Source organism: Wolffia australiana, chromosome 8 (genome assembly GCF_029677425.1).
Source record: "Wolffia australiana isolate 7733 chromosome 8, ASM2967742v1".
NCBI classification, from domain to species: domain Eukaryota; kingdom Viridiplantae; phylum Streptophyta; class Magnoliopsida; order Alismatales; family Araceae; genus Wolffia; species Wolffia australiana.
In genome coordinates this window covers 15751244-15769660 of record NC_135842.1, presented here as the reverse complement: position 1 = coordinate 15769660, position 18417 = coordinate 15751244, and the positions used below count along the sequence as shown (strand labels likewise).

The 18417-nt window shown below is 40.5% G+C and overlaps 1 long non-coding RNA gene across 2 annotated transcripts; it reads left to right on the top strand.

Annotated features, from left to right (window-relative positions):
• The first annotated feature begins 7236 nt into the window (after window positions 1–7236).
• LOC144706338 (uncharacterized) lies at window positions 7237–15995 on the top strand. 2 transcript variants are annotated; one of them, XR_013582234.1, is made up of 4 exons: window positions 7237–7447; window positions 8404–8593; window positions 9540–15438; window positions 15770–15995. It is a non-coding gene; the product is annotated as an uncharacterized LOC144706338 (long non-coding RNA). The 2 variants fall into 2 exon arrangements; XR_013582235.1 differs by having other exon boundaries at window positions 7240–7447; window positions 9540–14747; window positions 14874–15995.
• Window positions 15996–18417: the final 2422 nt, after the last annotated feature.

The following is an 18417-nucleotide window of genomic DNA, read 5'->3' as shown; positions in this document are numbered from 1 at the left end:
CCACACATGAGTTCAAGCCCACAGAATCAAACAAAATTATATTTAATTCATAGAAATCGTAGTGTGTTGGGGCATCAGGCCACCCTAGTATCACACTCAGCACTCCTTTTTTTTACTTCAAACTATTGTCATTTCTGTTGAAATTTAAATTAAAAAGTTCTATAACTCATATAATGATTAATAAATTTATTTTAATTCATATTTTTTTAGTTGTGCTTAATTAAATCCAAAAAATGAAAATATTAAAATAAGTGTATGTATGATCTATATGGAAATATAGGGGTCACATGATAACATGCACCAATTACATTATTTATTGTAATAAATGATATAAATTAAACATGAAAGGGTTATGTCAGAAGAATTGATGGGACATTATGTCTTGATAAAGGAAGTAACAAGTTTTTTAAAAGAAGGAAAAACTGATGTCGGACGTCGTCGGGGATGTAGTTCGGTCGACACCGAGTATGATGGTTCGGTGCCGACAAAAGGATGATGGTATCGAACGTCGACGGTGTCGTCGTCCGACGGATGCAACCCTAATGGGTTATGTAGCCATGACGTGATGAATGGGTGTCCTACATGTCGTATGTGCAGGCTCCGACTCGAGGGAGGCGTCGAGCTCCAAGCTAGGATTGGGTCGCCGGGTGACGGTGACGGTGGCCTCTCGAACCTCGTCAAAGCGGTGAGGCGGCTGCGGCTGAACGTATTCTATCCATAGGGCTCGCACTTAATGGACGTACTCATCTGTATTGATAAGATACTCACAGAGTCGTAGTTTTCTCTCAACTTTTCTCTCTCACCTACCTAGCCCGAGCACGGTGGAGTCCAGACGAGAGTATACTACAAAAGGTAAATAAACGAGCTTCAGAGAGGATCACGTACCTTGTCGGCGTGGCTTGTGATGCAGAACTTTGTCGACGTCAACGGCGATTCAGAACGGGTGGAGCGGAGAGACGCCGGAGAGCGATTAGCGGCTTGACGAGCAAATGATGAAGTTGTAGCTACTGGTAAAGTTCGAAGGAAGTTGAGGGTAGAAAGAATGGCCGAAAGAGCGGAAACAGTTCAGCTCAATCTCATGTCCTAGCACACCGTGTATACCGCAAGTGGCAGGGCGCGGTGCGACTTGGGACAAGTGGTGAACTTAAGCACACACTATGTCAGACAGGGCTCGAAGGCCTGGCAAGGTGTCAACTCCTTCGTCTCAGTCAGATTGCTCGATCGAACAATCGGTGATCACGGATCGATAAATTGTTAATCCGTCCATCTTGGCCAAGGCGGAAGTGCTGGGTGCAGGCCAAACGCGCACCCGGGAGACCTTTGGCGTGAGACAAAAGGCTTGCAAGGGGGGGTGCACGATCTTTATCGTAGGGGACAGAGAGAGCAGCTCCCTTCTCTGCTCTTTGACCGTCCTGTCCTGATGGAGACCAAGTTTACACGCTGGTTGATCCCAGCCGACTAAACGGGAATGCCACTGTGAATGGTCGCATGTTGACCTCCAGCTCTCTACTCGCGCAGGTCAGTAAATCAGAAGACAACCAGTCACCAGCCTCCTCCTCTATCTGTCGCAATTGAGAAATTTAGGCTCCCGCTAGGTAGGCGGAGTCACGGGGCGACTAGTCGTCAATTGGTCATTTCCCCTTACGCTTGCGTGAGGTTGGGAGGCCAAAGGATGCCTGGTGGTCAGTGTCCTCTTCACAAGCGGTTTAGGTATCAGTCGCTCAGGAGAACTGGTCCCATCTGTGTATTCTCCTATGTTGTCGATCAAACCACCGACGGCAGATTCACCACACGCGTGGTGTCGTTTGCCAACAATAGAGATTCCCAATTTTTGTTATGGAGCAGCAATGACGGGATGCAAAGGTTTGACGATGTGATGGGAACGGGGACGACGGCCTTAGGGCGAGGTCCCACGTTCTGCTTTCCTTCACAACCTTCTTCTTCCTCCACTCCTCCCCCTATGATCTTCTCTTGAACGAGGAGGGAGACCAAGATAGAAACTCTCAAATCGATTCTTCTTTTCTTCCTGGTCTGAGCACCTAGGGGAAGATGAATTGGGCCCCCTAAGTGGGTCAACAAGGGGGGAAGACTGATCCATTGGGGTCCATTAGGGGGCCTTTATAGAATGGGCCCCCCATTACACATAGATGGGAATTAAAATAAAATAAAATAGGAAAAGGGGGAAAAAGGGAGGCCCCTTTCCCACGACAACAAAACACGGACATAGGCCACATCGCAGTGCAACAAAAACAAGACGACTGCGAAGAAAACATGAGACACGACTTGGAAAAATGACGAAAATCAAAACAGGATAATCGAGCATCTCTTCACCCAGCTTTTGATGATGGTGGCCGGCGGCACAGATGACATCGTCGGTGATCCTTGATGGTGTGTGCCATCAAAAACATTCTTGGTCTCTCACGCTCTCTTTTCCTCTCCCTCTGTCACCCTCTTCCACAAAATTCTCTTCATATGTTCACATGAAACTTTGATGGCAACGAGGACATTGGTGGGGATGAATCACATTGAAGGAATTATCTAAAAAGAGGAATATATGACTGATGAAAATATATGTGGCCGGCAAGCCAATCACACATTTCATATCTCGCTCCATGTTCATTAGTAAAACATATTCCATATAGTGCACATGTGATGCTTATAATGAAGTCCATGATTGCATGGTCTAACTTAGTGAATTTTGATGAGATCATAATATGGAGATCAATAATTTCTAAGCAAGTATTATAAATATTTGATACTTGAGAAGGGCATCAAAGTATACAGAAAGAATAACACTATCTAGCCTCACTTATATGATGAGTATGGCCATTTCCATAGCCATTAGTGAGGAGAAACTTAGGATAGATAGTGGGTGCTCTTTAGTGGAAAGAGTTCACTAAATTGATCCATACAAATCATTAAATGGTATTATACTGAACTTTCAATCAGGTTGATTCATGTTACGATTGTGTAAGTGGTCCTCAGACTTGAGACACTAAAGACATCTTGTAGATGGATAGTTATACTTTGATTATGACCTATGTGTCCTTAATCATGGGATTCTTAATAGTCTTAATTGGGGTGCATCAAGTAGATCACTAAGATAATTGATTGGTCAAGATGAGATCGTACACCCTTGGTATAAGAGGTGACAGATCAAAGAAGATGTGATGAAGTCCTTGCCAAGGTAGTAAAATATCGCATAAGAGTTCTCCGATCATTTCCAAACGCAATAATACTAACTCGGATGACCATTTACGGTTTGACAATTGACCATACCCTAAGTCATCCTAGTAGCATCAAGTGGATGGGGGACTATATGTACATGGTAACCGATGACGAACAGGTTCCACGAGAAGATGAAGATTCAAGGTGTCGAGGGTCGTATGGACATGTCTAGAGGTTGCTCACCTAAGCATGTCTACTATTCTCACTCTGGGATCCAAGATATCACAGATGCAATATGTGCACATATTATTCATTTCAATATTTTGATGATGTCGTTACAATTCTATTATGAGTTTTTCATTGCACGGAATCCTCATCTTCATCTATTTCTAGATCTCTAGAACCCAAAATAAGCCCCAGTCAATTCTCAATAAGATCCTTCACCTCATGTCAATATATACATCCAACGGACCAAAAATAGTTTTTGAAATATATGTGGCATACAAGACAATCACACATTCCACATCTCGTTACATATTCATTGATACAATGTATATTCATTATAACACACGCAACATGAATACATGCAATGACTAATTGGATTATGATATCATAATGCGATGATAATCAGTCTTTAAACATGTGTTCTAAACATTCCTATTCAAAGGATACTCGAAAATAACTATAAAATATCTGGATAGAATATCATTTTCTTTTCCTACTCATATGAGGAGTATGGTCAATCTTGTAGCCATAAATGTGGAGACGTTTAGGGGATGTCCGCTTCTTCTCCTTTCTTCCCACACATCAACTCCACTCTAAATGTGATCGTGTCAGCGCAACGATGACGACAAAGGGTCCATGAAGCTTTTCAAGGCAAAGGAGGAGATTTGACGTGCCGAGGATTGTGTGGATATATCTAGAGGTTGTACACATGAGCGGATTTCCTCATCTCACTCCAGGATCCAAGAAATCAAGGACGCAATAAGTGTACATATTCTTCCTTTCATGATTATAGTAATGTCGTTACGATTTTGTTTAAGTCTTCTACTGCAAGGAATCATCATGTTCATCCAAATCAAGGCCTCGAGAACCCAACAATGAAAAGACAAGAAACATTAAGAACTTCCCATAAAAAATTACCTCATCATCAATTATCATCCATCCCATCACTTCGGGGACATTCTGAACCATTGCCCATACTTTGTATATTTCCCCGTCATCTTGTTGGGGGGGAAAAATAATTCATCATCATCTATCATGATGGGGAGCGTGATTATGGAAAGTCACAGTCAGACCACTGTTTGGACCGTTTGGTTAGAGCAGACCAAAAATAATAACATCAAAGTATTTCTAATGTAGACCCCACTTTCTGACTAATTGTAGTTTGTATCGCCAGACTGGACCAAAGACTGGATGTACAATTACTATTATATACACTTATATACCTCTCTCTCTCAATCTCCCTATCGCTTTCTCACTTTCTTTCTCTAACTCTTTTTCTCTCCCTCTCACTATCTATCGCTCTCGCTCTCTCTCTCTCTCTCTCTCTCTCGCTCTCTCTCTCTCTCTCTCTCTCTCTCTCTCTCTCTCTCTCTCTCTCTCTCTCTCTCTCTCTCTCTCTCTCTCTCTCTCTCTCTCTCTCTCTCTCTCTCTCTCTCTCTCTCTCTCTCTCTCTCTCTCTCCCGCTCTCTCTCTCTCTCTCTCTCTCTCTCTCGCTCTCTCTCTCTCTCTCTCCCTCTCTCTCCCCCGCTCTCTCCCTCTCTCTCTCTCTCTCTCTCTCTCTCTCTCTCTCTCTCTGACACACACTCTCTCTCTATCTCTCCCTTCTAACTATTTCCCCATTACTCTCTCCCTCTATCCATCTCTCTCTCTCTCTCTCTCTCTCTCTCTCTCTCTCTCACCGGCCCTCTCTAATTCTCTCTCCCTCTCTCTCTCTTCTCCCTATCTCAAATTATCTCTCTTCCTCTCACTCTATCCTCTCCTTAATTTTGTATATTTCCCGCTTACTCTGTTCCCCCTCTCTACCTTTCTATATTTCCCTCTCCCTCTCTCAAATTCTTTCTCTTCCTCTCACTCTATCCTCTCCTTAATTTGTATATTTCCCGCTTACTCTATTCCCCCTCTCTACCTTTCTATATTTCCCTCTCCCTCTCCTCCCCTCCCCTATCCACCCTCTCTTTCACTCACACTCTCACTCCCTCTCTCAAAGGTTCTCGCTCTTTCCATCTCACTCTCTCCAACGCTGACCGTTCTCTTTCCCTCTTACTCCCCCCCTCTAATTCTCTCTTTCCTCTTCACTCTCCCTCCTCTCTAATTGTATATATTTCCTCCTTACTCTCCCCATGTCTAAACATCTCTTTCATTTTCACTCTTGGAAGCTTAGATTTATCTTTCAATACTAAATTTGAGCTCTTAAAATCAAAACCATGACAATGACTTTTTAACTTTAACTTTGACATTGACCAGTCAAACTGACCAGACCAATCCTTAGCGGACGAAGACCAAGTCTAACTTCAGATTTTAGTTCAGGTTTTTTGCTGCGATGGGATCAAACTTCAGCTCTAAGTTTGCGGTTTTGTTAAAATTTTAAGGTTGGTCATGTGGGGTACAGTATAGACGAGACATTGTCCACTTTGGCCCATCTTGAATTTATAAACATCACACGGAAATTTACTTCTTTCTTTCTTTATCACTCTCTCTCTCTTTTTCTCTGTCTTTACCTCCCTCTTTCTCTCCTTTTGTCTTCATCTTTCTCTCTCTCTCTCTTTATTTATCTCTCTATCCCTCTCTGTCTTTATCTCTCTCTCTATATCTATCTATTTATCTCTCTCAGTGTCTTTATCTCTCTCTATACCTATCTCTTTATCTCTCTCTCTGTCTCTCTCTTTGTTTATCTCTCTCTATATCTATCTCTTTATCTCTCTCTCCGTGTCGCTATCTCTCTCTGTGTGTTTATCTCTCTTTATATCTATCTCTTTATCTCTCTCTCTTAATCTTTCTCGCTATTGCTCTCTCTATCTTTCTCTTCCTCTTTCTCTCTCTTTATCTCTATCCTCTCTCTGTCTTTATCTCTCTCAATATATTTATCTCTATCTCTATATCTCTCTCTCTTTCTCTTTCTTTATCTCTCTATCGCTATTTAGCTCTATCCCTCCCTGTCTTTATCTCTCTCTCTTTATCTCTTTATCTTTCTTTATCTCTATTTATCTCTCTCTATCTCTATCTCTCTATCTCTCTATCTCTCTATCTCTCTTTATCTCTCTCTATCTCCTACTCTGTCTTTATCTCTCTATCTTTATTTTTCTCTCTCTATCTCTCTATCTCTTACTCTATGTCTTTATCTCTCTTTATTTTTCTATCTCTCTCTATCTCTTACTCTACGTCTTTATCTCTCTCTCTCTTTATTTTTCTCTCTATCTCTTTATCTCTATTTATCTCTCTCTATCTCTATCTCTCTATCTCTATATCTCTCTTTATCTCTCTCTATCTCCTACTCTGTCTTTATCTCTCTATCTTTATTTTTCTCTCTTTATCTCTCTCTATCTCCTACTCTGTCTTTATCTCTCTATCTTTATTTTTCTCTCTCTATCTCTCTATCTCCTACTCTATGTCTTTATCTCTCTTTATTTTTCTATCTCTCTCTATCTCTTACTCTACGTCTTTATCTCTCTCTCTCTTTATTTTTCTCTCTATCTCTTACTCTACGTCTCTATCTCTCTCTTTATTTTTCTCTCTCTCTCTCTCTATCTCTTACTCTACGTCTTTATCTCTCTCTCTCTTTATTTTTCTCTCTATCTCTTACTCTACGTCTTTATCTCTCTCTCTCTTTATTTTTCTCTCTATCTCTTACTCTACGTCTCTATCTCTCTCTTTATTTTTCTCTCTATCTCTCTCTATCTCTTACTCTACGTCTTTATCTCTCTCTCTCTTTATTTTTCTCTCTATCTCTTACTCTACGTCTTTATCTCTCTCTCTCTTTATTTTTCTCTCTATCTCTCTCTAGCTCTCTTTATCTCTCTAGCTTTTACTTTTATCCTGGACGCGCTTTGGACGCGCTGAAGAAGATCGAGGAGGCTTCGTTTGTCGCTGTCTCGATTTCTCCCCCAATCCCGTCGCTATATATTTCAACCTGAGCTCTCCCTAGATCTCTGCGCTGTGCCCAATCTTGAATCTTCTCTTCTTCTTCCTCTCCTTGTAAGTCGCTTCCCGTTCTTGAGCGGCGCGATGAGCGCTTACAACCAGCCGCCGCCCCCAGTCGGAGTACCTCCGCCTCAAGGTACTGATCTCTTCCTATGGCTGAAAAATCGCTTCGATCCGTTCCATTTCAACATCAGCATCGTCTTTTTCTTCATCTTGGAATTCTACTGATCTGTTTTAGTTTGATTTCTCGCCGATCTGTTCTGTTATGACATTATCGTCCTCTTAAAAAAATTTTGCCGATCTGTTTTCGGTTTGATCTGTTCCGGATCGACGTCTTGGTGATCCTTTGTGTAGAAGAATACTGCGATCTGTTTCATCTTGTTAAAATTCTGCTGATCTAGTCCGGTCTGACACTATCGTCGTCCTTTTTTTTCTCTTATTCTTGTTGTTCCGCTGATCTGTTTCGGTTCGACATCATTATCACCTGCTTCTTAAAAAATTTGCTGATCTGTTTCTGTTCAATGTCATCATCATCGTCCTCTTTTTCTTAAAGTTCTGATAATCTTTTTCAGTCGTCATCATCAGTATCGTTTTCATCTGCGTCTTAAAACTTTTGCTGATCTGTTTCTGTTCACTGCCATGATCATCATGTTCCTCTTTTTCTTTAAGTTCTGCTGATCTTTTCAGTTAATCATCATCATATCCATTTCTTCCAAGGACTCCGCTGATCTGTCCAGTTCATCTTCATCATCCTCTGCTTCTTAAAGTTCCACTTATCTGTTTCAGTTCAATATCATTTTCATCATCTTCTTCTTCATAAAATTACTCTGATCTGTTTCCGTTCAACCTCATCATCATCTCCTCCTCAAAGTTCCGCTTTTTGTTTCAGGTATTCATCATCATTATCTTCTTCTGCTGCTGAAAATTTCAGTTACAAGTTTTCTTCAAAATTATAAAATTATCTGAATACCACTAATCGCTTCAGCTCAACATCATCGTATCATTAGAATTCCACACATCCCTTCAATTGAACATCACCATCATTGTCGTTATCATCATCATCATCATCTTAATTGTTCTTATTCTTGACAGGGTATCCGCCAGAGGGCTACCCCAAGGATGCGTATCCGCCGCCAGGGTACCCTCCTCAAGGGGCGTATCCAGCCCAAGGATATCCTCCCCAGGGATATCCTCCTCCAGGCTATCCTCCTCAGGGCTATCCTCCGCCACAGTACCAACAAGAACAGAAGAAGAGTGACAACTCATCCCTCCTCACAGGACTGTAAGAACCTCCGTCTCTTTTTCTTCGTGTTCTTGTAATTCTTCTTGTTCTTGTTCTTGTTCATCATTATCATCATCATCTTCTTCTTCTTCTTCTTCTTCTTCTTCTTCTTCTTCTTCTTCTTCTTCTTCTTCTTCTTCTTCTTCTTCTTGGAATTCTTCTTGTTCTTGTTCATCATCATCACCTTCTTCTTCTTCTTCTTCTTCTTCTTCTTCTTCTTGGAATTCTTCTTGTTCTTGTTCATCATCATCATCTTCTTCTTCTTCTTCTTCTTCTTCTTCTTCTTCTAGCAATTCTTCTTGTTCTTGTTCATCATCATCATCATCATCTTCTTCTTCTTCTTCTTCTTCTTCTTCTTCGTCTTCTTCTAGCAATTCTTCTTGTTCTTGTTCATCATCATCTTCTTCTTCTAGCAATTCTTCTTGTTCTTGTTCATCATCATCATCATCATCATCATCATCTACTTCTTCTTCTTCTTCTTGGAATTCTTCTTGTTCTTGTTCATCATCATCATCATCTTCTTCTTGTTCTTGTTCATCATCATCATTATCATAATCTTCTTCTTCTTCTTCTTGGAATTCTTCTTGGAATTCTTCTTGTTCTTGTTCATCATCATCATCTTCTTCTTCTAGCAATTCTTCTTGTTCTTGTTCATCATCATCATCATCATCATCACGTTCATATCCTTGTTCACGTTCATGTCCTTTTTCTTCTTTTCATTTTCTTTCTCGTTCTTCTTCATGTTCATGTCATTTTCCTTCTTTTGATTTTCTTTCTTGTTCTTGTTCATATTTGTGTCCTAGCTCATGTTCATGTCTGTGTTCGTGTTCGTGTTCATGTCCTTGTTATTCCTGCTCGTCTCCTTCATATTCGTGTTCGTGTTCGTGTTCGTGTTCGTCTTCTTCTTCTTCATTCAAGTGGCTGAAGCAACTTGATCGGACTGCAGCTTAGCTGGGCTCTGCTGCTGCTGCATGTTGGACGCGTGCTTCTAGAATTCGACGTCGTCTCCGGCCACTAGACAAAAAGAGAGAATGAACAGACACATCCGGTTCCTCGTGCTACACTTTTTCTCTCATTGATTTCATCGCCGACCGCGGGTTCGCCTCCTTTGCTTCTTCCAATTCCTCTTGAGTTTTCACTTCATCCATTACTTGCCTGGATCACAACTCTTCATTGTCATTGTAGATCAGGAGTTCATCTCTCTGTATCTGTCAATGATTATGTATCTCTCTCTCCATCTATCTATGTATCTCTCTAAATATGTATCTATGTCTCATTTTCTGTCTCTCAATCTTTCTTTTCCCCATATACCTCTAAGCCTGCTTCTCTCTATCTCTCTCTCCTTCCCTCTCTAATTATAAATCTTTACTCTGTATATCTCTCTCAAGTCACTCTCTGTCCCACTGTCTCTTTATCTCTCTCTCTCCCCATGTTCTCTCTCAAGTCACTCTCTGTCCCACTGTCTCTTTATCTCTCTCTCCCTCCATGTTCTCTCTCAAGTCAATCTCTGTCGCTCTGTCCCTCTGTCTCCCTCTCAGATGACTCCCTGTCCACGTGTCTATCTATCTCTCTCTCAATGTCTCTCTCAAGTCACTCTCTGTCCCTCTGTCTCTCTCTCAAGTCACTCTTTGTTTCTCTATATCTCTCTCCATGTCTCGCTCTCAGGTCAATCTCTGCCCCTCTCTCTATCTCTCTCTCAAGTCCACTCTCTGTCCTCCCTCTATCTCTCTCTCAAGTCACTCTCTGTCCCTCTGTCTCTATCGCAAGTTACTCTCTGCCTCTGTCTTTCTATCTCTCTCTCCACGCCTCTCTCTCAAGTCACTCTCTGCCCCTCTGTCTCTCTCTATATCTCTCTCAAGTCACTCTCTGTCCCTCTGTCTCTCTATATCTCTCTCTATGTCTCTCTCAAGTCACTCTCTGTCCCTCTGTCTCTCTATATCTCTCTTTATGTCTCTCTCAAGTCACTCTCTGTCCCTCTGTCTCTCTCTCTATGTCACACACCCTCTCTCTCTATGCCTCTCTCTTTATGTCCTCTTCTATCTTAATGGTTTCTAACTGTACTTTAATAATGTATGTAGGTTTTTAGAACTGTATAAATAAAAGGCTAGATGAGGTAGAAAGACACATGGTGTTGCTGTTCAACCATATAATAGTCAAATTAAGGATATTTATTTTCTCCAGAGTCTCATTCTCACAATAGTTGTATCAGTAGTCTTGAAATCTAAGCACTTAGCCTTATTAATAGACTCGTCAATTTAGTCCACAAGATAAAGTCATCAATATAAACCATTTAATAATCTGTATGAACTAAGTAATCAATATAATCCCTCTGAATAACCATGAAAATGCTTCTTTGCTTCTGCACTCCCAATCTTCTCCCTCAGCCACTTGGTTTGCACAATAGACTTGCCTTTCAATAGAGTTCTTAAAACATTTCTATCTTTGAGCCTTCCTTCAAAGCTTGTTCTCTGATAAAAAGGTTGGCAGAAAGCACACAATCAAAAAACCACATCTCTTTCTCAATATAAATGTCCTGTGTTCTTTGAGTCTCCAACAATTTAGTCAAATCCAGTTTAAGAATCTCTTGATTACCATTCTCACTCAACTAACAATATCACTCTCTTATATTCTTAATGAATCCAAATTCAACTTCAAATTCAGTTGCAATATTCTTCTCTATTACACCAAGTCTGAGAAGCCCTTTCACTCTCAATTACCCCCAATTTCCTCCTGACTTCAATTTATTCTATACAATTAAATATATTCTCAACCTTAATATGAAATTCCTTTCTTTAATCAAGTTTACTAAGCTAAAATCAAGTCCCATTATATCAGAATCCAAATACATGTCTCTTGAATGATATATTGAGGAACCTCTATCTCAATTCATTTACTTATTTCTCAAATTTAGATTTTGTTCATCCCAGTTAGAATATTTCAATATATTATTTCTAATTCACCCTTAGTTCACAATATTAAGGACCATTCTGTTGTTTCCCCATACTTATAATTCACCATAATTTTTTTATTTTCATGTTTTTTTTAATCAGAAAATACTTTGATTCTGAATTTGGTGAATTCATCTGCAATTATATGTAATGTTTAATAGATACTATCAATTTAGTATTATTTGCCTCAAATGTAATTCTAGACTCGACTGAATACATTTATAAAAAAATGAACCTTTTAACTTGCTGCATGTCAGGTCTTGTAGATGTTCCCAAACATTTGACATTTAATGTGTGAAGAGGAAATGTAGATAATAGTTTTTCAAACAGAAATCAAATCAGAAAATTCAAGGAATGTACTATCCCCTTATTTTTATCATTTTAATTGCTCTTTTCCATTTTATTTTGGGTGAACTTTGGAGGATGATTATAAGACCTAGGCGTTCAACAAAGTCAATGTCCATTCAATCATAAATTCATGGAGAATTCACGTTGAAGCAAATCTAAATATAAATTAGGCATGATCTACACCGTCTCTGTGTCAAATAAAACTTATCTGGATCATAAGGGTAATATCATTTCTAGTAGAATATATTATTTGATGTCACTGAACCAATCTATCAATACACATGATGGATTTTTTAAGGTTTATTGGAAAAAGCAACTTTTATGAAGATGGAGAGAGAGAGTCAAAGGAGATTGAGAGGAACTATTAATGAAACGGTAATGTGAATTATTATCTGGCCAGAGTGTGAGGCATCCTTTAAGATGACAACAATCAATGACCATAAACCATCTGACTAGAGTCCTTGTTTATTAAAGATCATTGGAAGAAAGCCATAGATTATCTTCTAAGTTAACTTGTTTTGAACATTTTTTCTAGTCAAATAAAATGAAAAATATTTTTATGGACGTGACTTTTTATTTTTATGCATATTGACCAAAAATGAAATAAAGTATATTATCTCGTTATGTTGAGTTACTTCTTTTCTATAAAAATATTAAACTGCATAAACCAGTGACTTCCTGAATTGAATTTCATAACATTCCAAAATATCATGTGTAGTCAGGATTTTTTTTCTCATCGAGATAAAACTTAAAAATAAAATTCTCAATGTAGATAAATCTAAGAAGTGAGGACTTACCTTATCCTTTGGCCCACCAAAGAAATTATGATTCATGAAATTTTCACTACTGATACAGCACACTGAGGTCTTGTCCCAGAAATCTTCACATCCAAAGTCATAGGCTGGCTTGTTATCTCTGTTGTCAAATGTCAACAATCTTCATAAACACTAAGATACAAGATTCTAATTTATTTCATTTTATTCCAGAATATTCTCTTTTTTCAGAAGATGATGACCAGAGATGTTAAGGACATCTAAGCATGGTGAATTATGAGTTGGCATTAGTCAGTCTTTTCCAACCAAATTTCAGCCAGTCACTACCTTAAGCAAAAACTTGAACATTGAACATCCATATAAACACTAACCTCAGCATCCTAAGTCAATGCCCTAACTTTGACTCTCTCTCTCTATCTCTTTATCTATCTATCTATATATATTGTCAGACCGTACCTGAATTTCTTATTTCTTGTCTTGATTTCTGTTAAAACCCTGAAACTTCCAATATTATAGAAATGCTCTTATGAGATCCATCTTTTTGGATCCATCGTATTGGGTCCCAGAGACCCAATAACTTTGTAACCCAATATAAATACTGGGGTTCTACTACTGAAAAAAGAAGAAGAAGAAGTTTCTTTGGAGTTTTGCCTCAGACGGCTAGGGTTTAGGCAGGTGGATCAAGGGGAGTTTTTGAAGCTAACATGGTATCAGATCTCTGCTGAGAGTGATAGCTGATGGAAATATATGTGGCCGGCAAGCCAATCACACATTCCACATCTCGTTCCATATTCATTATAGTGCACGTGTGATGCATATAATGAAGTCCATAAATACATGATCGGACTTAGTGAATTATGATGAGATCGTAATACAGAGATCACTAGTCTTTAAGAATGTGTTCTAAACATTCCTATTCAAAGGATACACGAGAAGGACATCGAAGCATCCAGATAGAATAGCACTATCTAGCCTCATTCATATGATGAGTATGGCCGGTCCCGTAGCCATTAGTGTGGCGACACTAAGGATAGATAGTGGGTGCTCTTTAGTGGAAAGAGTTCACTGAATTGATCCGTACAAATCCCTGAATGGTATTATACCGAACTGTCAATCAGGTTGATTCACGCCACGGTTGTGTAAGTGGTCCTTAGACTTGAGACACCAAAGACGTCTTGTGGACGGACGGTTGTACTTTGGCTATGGCCAACGAGTCTCTAATCATGGGATTCTAAACGGTCTTAGTTCGGGTGCATCAAGAAATACACGAAGGCGATCGAGTGGTCAAGATGGGATCGTCCACCCTCGGTATAAGAGGCGACAGCTCAAGGAAGACGATGCAATAAAGTCCTTGGCCAAGGCAGTGAAATATCGGAGAAGAGTTCTCCGATGATTTCCGAATGCATCAGTACTAACTCGGATGATCGATTAGGGTTTGACAGTTGACCATACCCTAAGTCATCCAAGGAGCGTCAAGTGGATGAGGGATTATACATACACGGTAACCGATGACGAACAGGTTCCATGAGTGAGTCGATACACACTCCTTTGTATCTTCTAGGACACGAGGTGTAGCTTGGCACCCCACGTGTCGGAGTCTCGACCTATCGATTGGGTTAAATCGATCCGACATTAATTAATCTATATGATGATATAGTTAATTAATTTTGAAGGCCAATAAAGGTTATTGGACCGCTGGAGTCGTTAACTAGACTGATACATGGGCCTAGAGGGTCACACGCAAATGGTCCTTTGGACGTTGGAAGATATACTTAAGTTTTGGGGGTTTTTATGAAAAATATGCGCTTAGTATAAATAGGGGAAGGCCCTGAATGAAATTCACCCAGGCCAGAATTGTTTAGGGGCCTTCCCCTTCTTCTCCACTCTCCCCACAACCCCTCTCCATGCCTGATGTGATCGAGACGACGTAACGATGCCGACGGAGATCAAACGGGGCTCATCTACGAGAAGGAGGAGATTCGACATGCCGAGGATCGCGCGGATACGTCTAGAGGCTGCACACTTGAGCAGCTCGACTCGTCTCGCTCCGGGATCAAATAAATCACAATTCGGATTCGTGTAAAGGTACGTCGTTTTAATGGTTTTGTTGATGCCGTTCGATTCGCAATTATGTTTTTCGTTGCGCATCGTTGTGTTGCTCATCCATCTCAAGGCCATCGGAACCCAACAATAGCCCCCTACTGTCTCCAGCCAGCTTGTTGTCTCCAACCAGCTCAGCATCTTCGATCACTCTCCCATTCCGCACAGGCTCTACAAGTTTTTGATGGGCCTGAATATGGAATATGAAGCAGTGAGAAGCCAACTTTTGAATAGAGAGAAGGCACCTGACCTAGAAGAAGCAATCAAACATATGCGTGGCGAAGAAGACAGACTGGGAGTAGTGTCAGAACCATTTGCGAGGGAGAATGGTACAAACCTAATGACCAAAATGTGCAACAGAAGCTGTCAAAGCATTCACCATCCCAAGGAGATCACCAATCTCAAAAATGGCAACCAAGAGATGGACTTTTCTGCAAATACTGTAAGGAGGGGAACCACAACATCGATCAATGTTGGAAGCTGCATGGAAAGCTGTCTCGTCAAGTCCAAGCAAACACAACTACTTCCCAAGATGTTGTAAAATATGACTTTGAAGCGGAGGGCTCTGATAAGCAAAGACAATGTGTGAAGAACCCAGGGGATGAGATAGGAAGTCTCAGGGAGGAAATTGAAAGGCTCAAGAATATGCTTGGTTCTGCATCAGTTGTTAAATCAGGTGAACATTTTATATCATCTGTCTTCTTGTCATCATCACATTTGAAAATGGACTAGGTAATTGACACTGGCGCAACGGACCATTGACTCCTCACCGGTCAATCTTCTTTCATTATTCACTATGTGATTCCATGCGAAGAGTGATTACTGCAAGGGGAGAAATACTCCCCGTTGTTGGAATCGGCTCTGTTTTTATCAGATCAATGGGATTTCTAAAAGATCTTCTACATGTGCCAAAACTTAAGGCACAGCTTATATCTCCTCAGAGATTGACTAAAGATAGCAAATGCCCATTAATACTGGATTCTGATGGTTGTTTTATATTTGACAAGATCCTCAACCGAAGGATTGGATCAGTTAAGCTGAGGAATGGGCTTCTCCAAATTGAAGATGATCATGGTGGTGCCATGTTGGTGGGAAGCCCTGAACCAGAGCTCGAAGAAAACAAAGAACCTGAGAAGTTGAAGCTGATCAAGTTGCTACACTTTCGTTTAGGACATCCTTTGAAATTTTGGGGAAAATGTTCCGATCTTTTGTTAAACATTCTGATGCTACTAAGATGTTCTGTGATGCATGCCAATATGGAAAGCATAGAAGGGCATCTTTTCTTGGGATCAGTGAGCGAAGCAGCTCCCCCTTTATGCTTGTCCATAGTGACATATGGGGGCCATGCATGACTCCCTCTATCACTAGAAAAAGGTGGTTCTTAATTTTGGTAGATGACTGCACAAGGACCACATGGGTTCATTTGTTCAAAAACAAGTCAGAAGGGCCCAGGTTAATTTAGGACTTTGTCCTCATGATCAAGAATCAATATGGAGTCTCAATCAAGAAATACCGCTCAGACAACTCCAAGGACTATTTCAACAATTTATTGGTCAGATTCTTCTTGGACCATGGCATTATACAAGAATCGTCATGTGTAAACACCCCCCAGCAAAATGGAGTTGCAGAGAGAAAAATTGGACTTGTAGTGTCTACAGCCAGGACTTAATTATTTCATGGACATGTTCCTACTCATTTCTGGGCTGCTCTGCTAACCTCAGTATATCTTATCAATCGGCATCCTTCTAATAGATTGGGATTCCAAAGTCCAGTAGAGCTAATGACTAAATATTTTCCAGAATTGAATGTGCACTCAAGCCTCCCTCTCAAGGTATTTGGGTGTACAGCATATGTGCATATTCAAAGTCCAGGAAGTAAATTTTATCCTAGATCTCTCAAGTGTATCTTCCTTGGTTATTCTCCAACCCAGAAAGGGTTCAAATGTTATCACCCTGGACTGGGGAAAATCTTTATCTCTGCTAATGTTACCTTCCAAGAAGAAGAGATGTATTATGCTTCATTCCAGGATAACAATGTACTAGTGCTGAGAGAACTTGATGTCAAGCCAGAAATCACACTATTGAGGGATGCCTCTAAAGAAGACAGAGTACAAGAGATACATGATTCTATTGATGTAAGCCCAGAACCTAATGGCCCCCATGCAAATCCTAACAAATCCAGCAAGGAGCAGATGCAAAATATTGCACCAAATGGATCCTCTACAGAGCCACCAAGCATAAACGATGATGGACAAGGGGAAAACTATATACAAGATGATGTTTTGGGCTGGCCAATAGCCTTGAGAAAGGCCAAGAGATCATGCACCCAGAGCAGCAGGTATCCAATATCCTATGTTGCTAGTCATGAGAAACTCACTCCTTATCGAGCATTTATCTCCCATCTGGATGAGGATGTTATACTGAGATCTATGGAAGAGGCTATGAAAGACTTGAATTAGAGAGAAGCAATGGACCTGGAAATGGAAGCACTAGAGCTAAATAATACCTGGGAAGTGGTTCCAGTACCACAAAACAGGAAAATTGTTGGGTGTAAATGGGTGTATAGCATCAAGTACCGTTCAGATGGGTCACTAGAATGCTATAAAGCCAGGCTAATGGCTAAGGGCTACACCCAATCATATGGAATTGATTATGGTGAGACATTTTCCCCTGTAGCAAAATTGAACACAGCGCGTATATTGGTAGCAGTGGCAGCAAAATCAGAATGGCAGTTACAGCAGTTTGATGTGAAGAATGCATTTCTTCATGGTGATCTAGAGGAAGAGATCTTCATGGAGCTACCTCCTGGGTATTCCCCTCAGACAATGGAGAAGAGGGTATGCCGATTGAAGAAAGCACTATATGGTCTGAAACTGTCTCCGCTCGCATGGTTTGGCAAATTCTCTCTGGCTATGAAAGACTTGGGATATAAGCAAAGTAATTGGGATCATACTCTATTTCTTAGGCATACCATTTCAAGGGGGGTGGTAGCACTGCTAGTGTATGTTGATGATATTATCATCACCAGCGATGACAAGGTAGAGTTCCAAAATTTGAGTGCTCAGTTATCAAAATTCTTCGACATCAAGTCTCTTGGCCTTCTGAGATATTTTCAAGGGGGGTGGTAGCACTGCTAGTGTATGTTGACGATATTATCATCACCAGCGATGACGAGGTAGAGATCCAAAATTTGAGTGCTCAGTTATCAAAATTGTTCGGCATCAAGTCTCTTGGCCTTCTGAGATATTTTCTGGGCATTGAAATTGCTTACTCTGAGGAAGGAGTGTTCATCTCTCAGAGAAAATATACACTTGATCTGTTAAAAGAGACAAATATGCTGGACTGTAAACCAACCACTATTCCTATTGACCCGAATATAAAACTTGGAAGTTGTGAAGATGATAGTCCTGTGAACACAGATCGATATCGAAGGTTGATTGGAAAACTGATATATCTAAGCCATACGAGGCCAGATATCTCTTTTGTTGTGGGGACCTTAAGCCAGTTCATGCAAAACCCAAAAGAAGCACATCAGGCCGCTGCTCACCGGGTACTAGCCTACTTAAAAGGTACAGTGGGACAAGGCGTGCTACTCAAGAAAGAAGGTGACATTTATCTACAAGTGTACGCTGATGCAGACTATGGAGGTTCTGTCA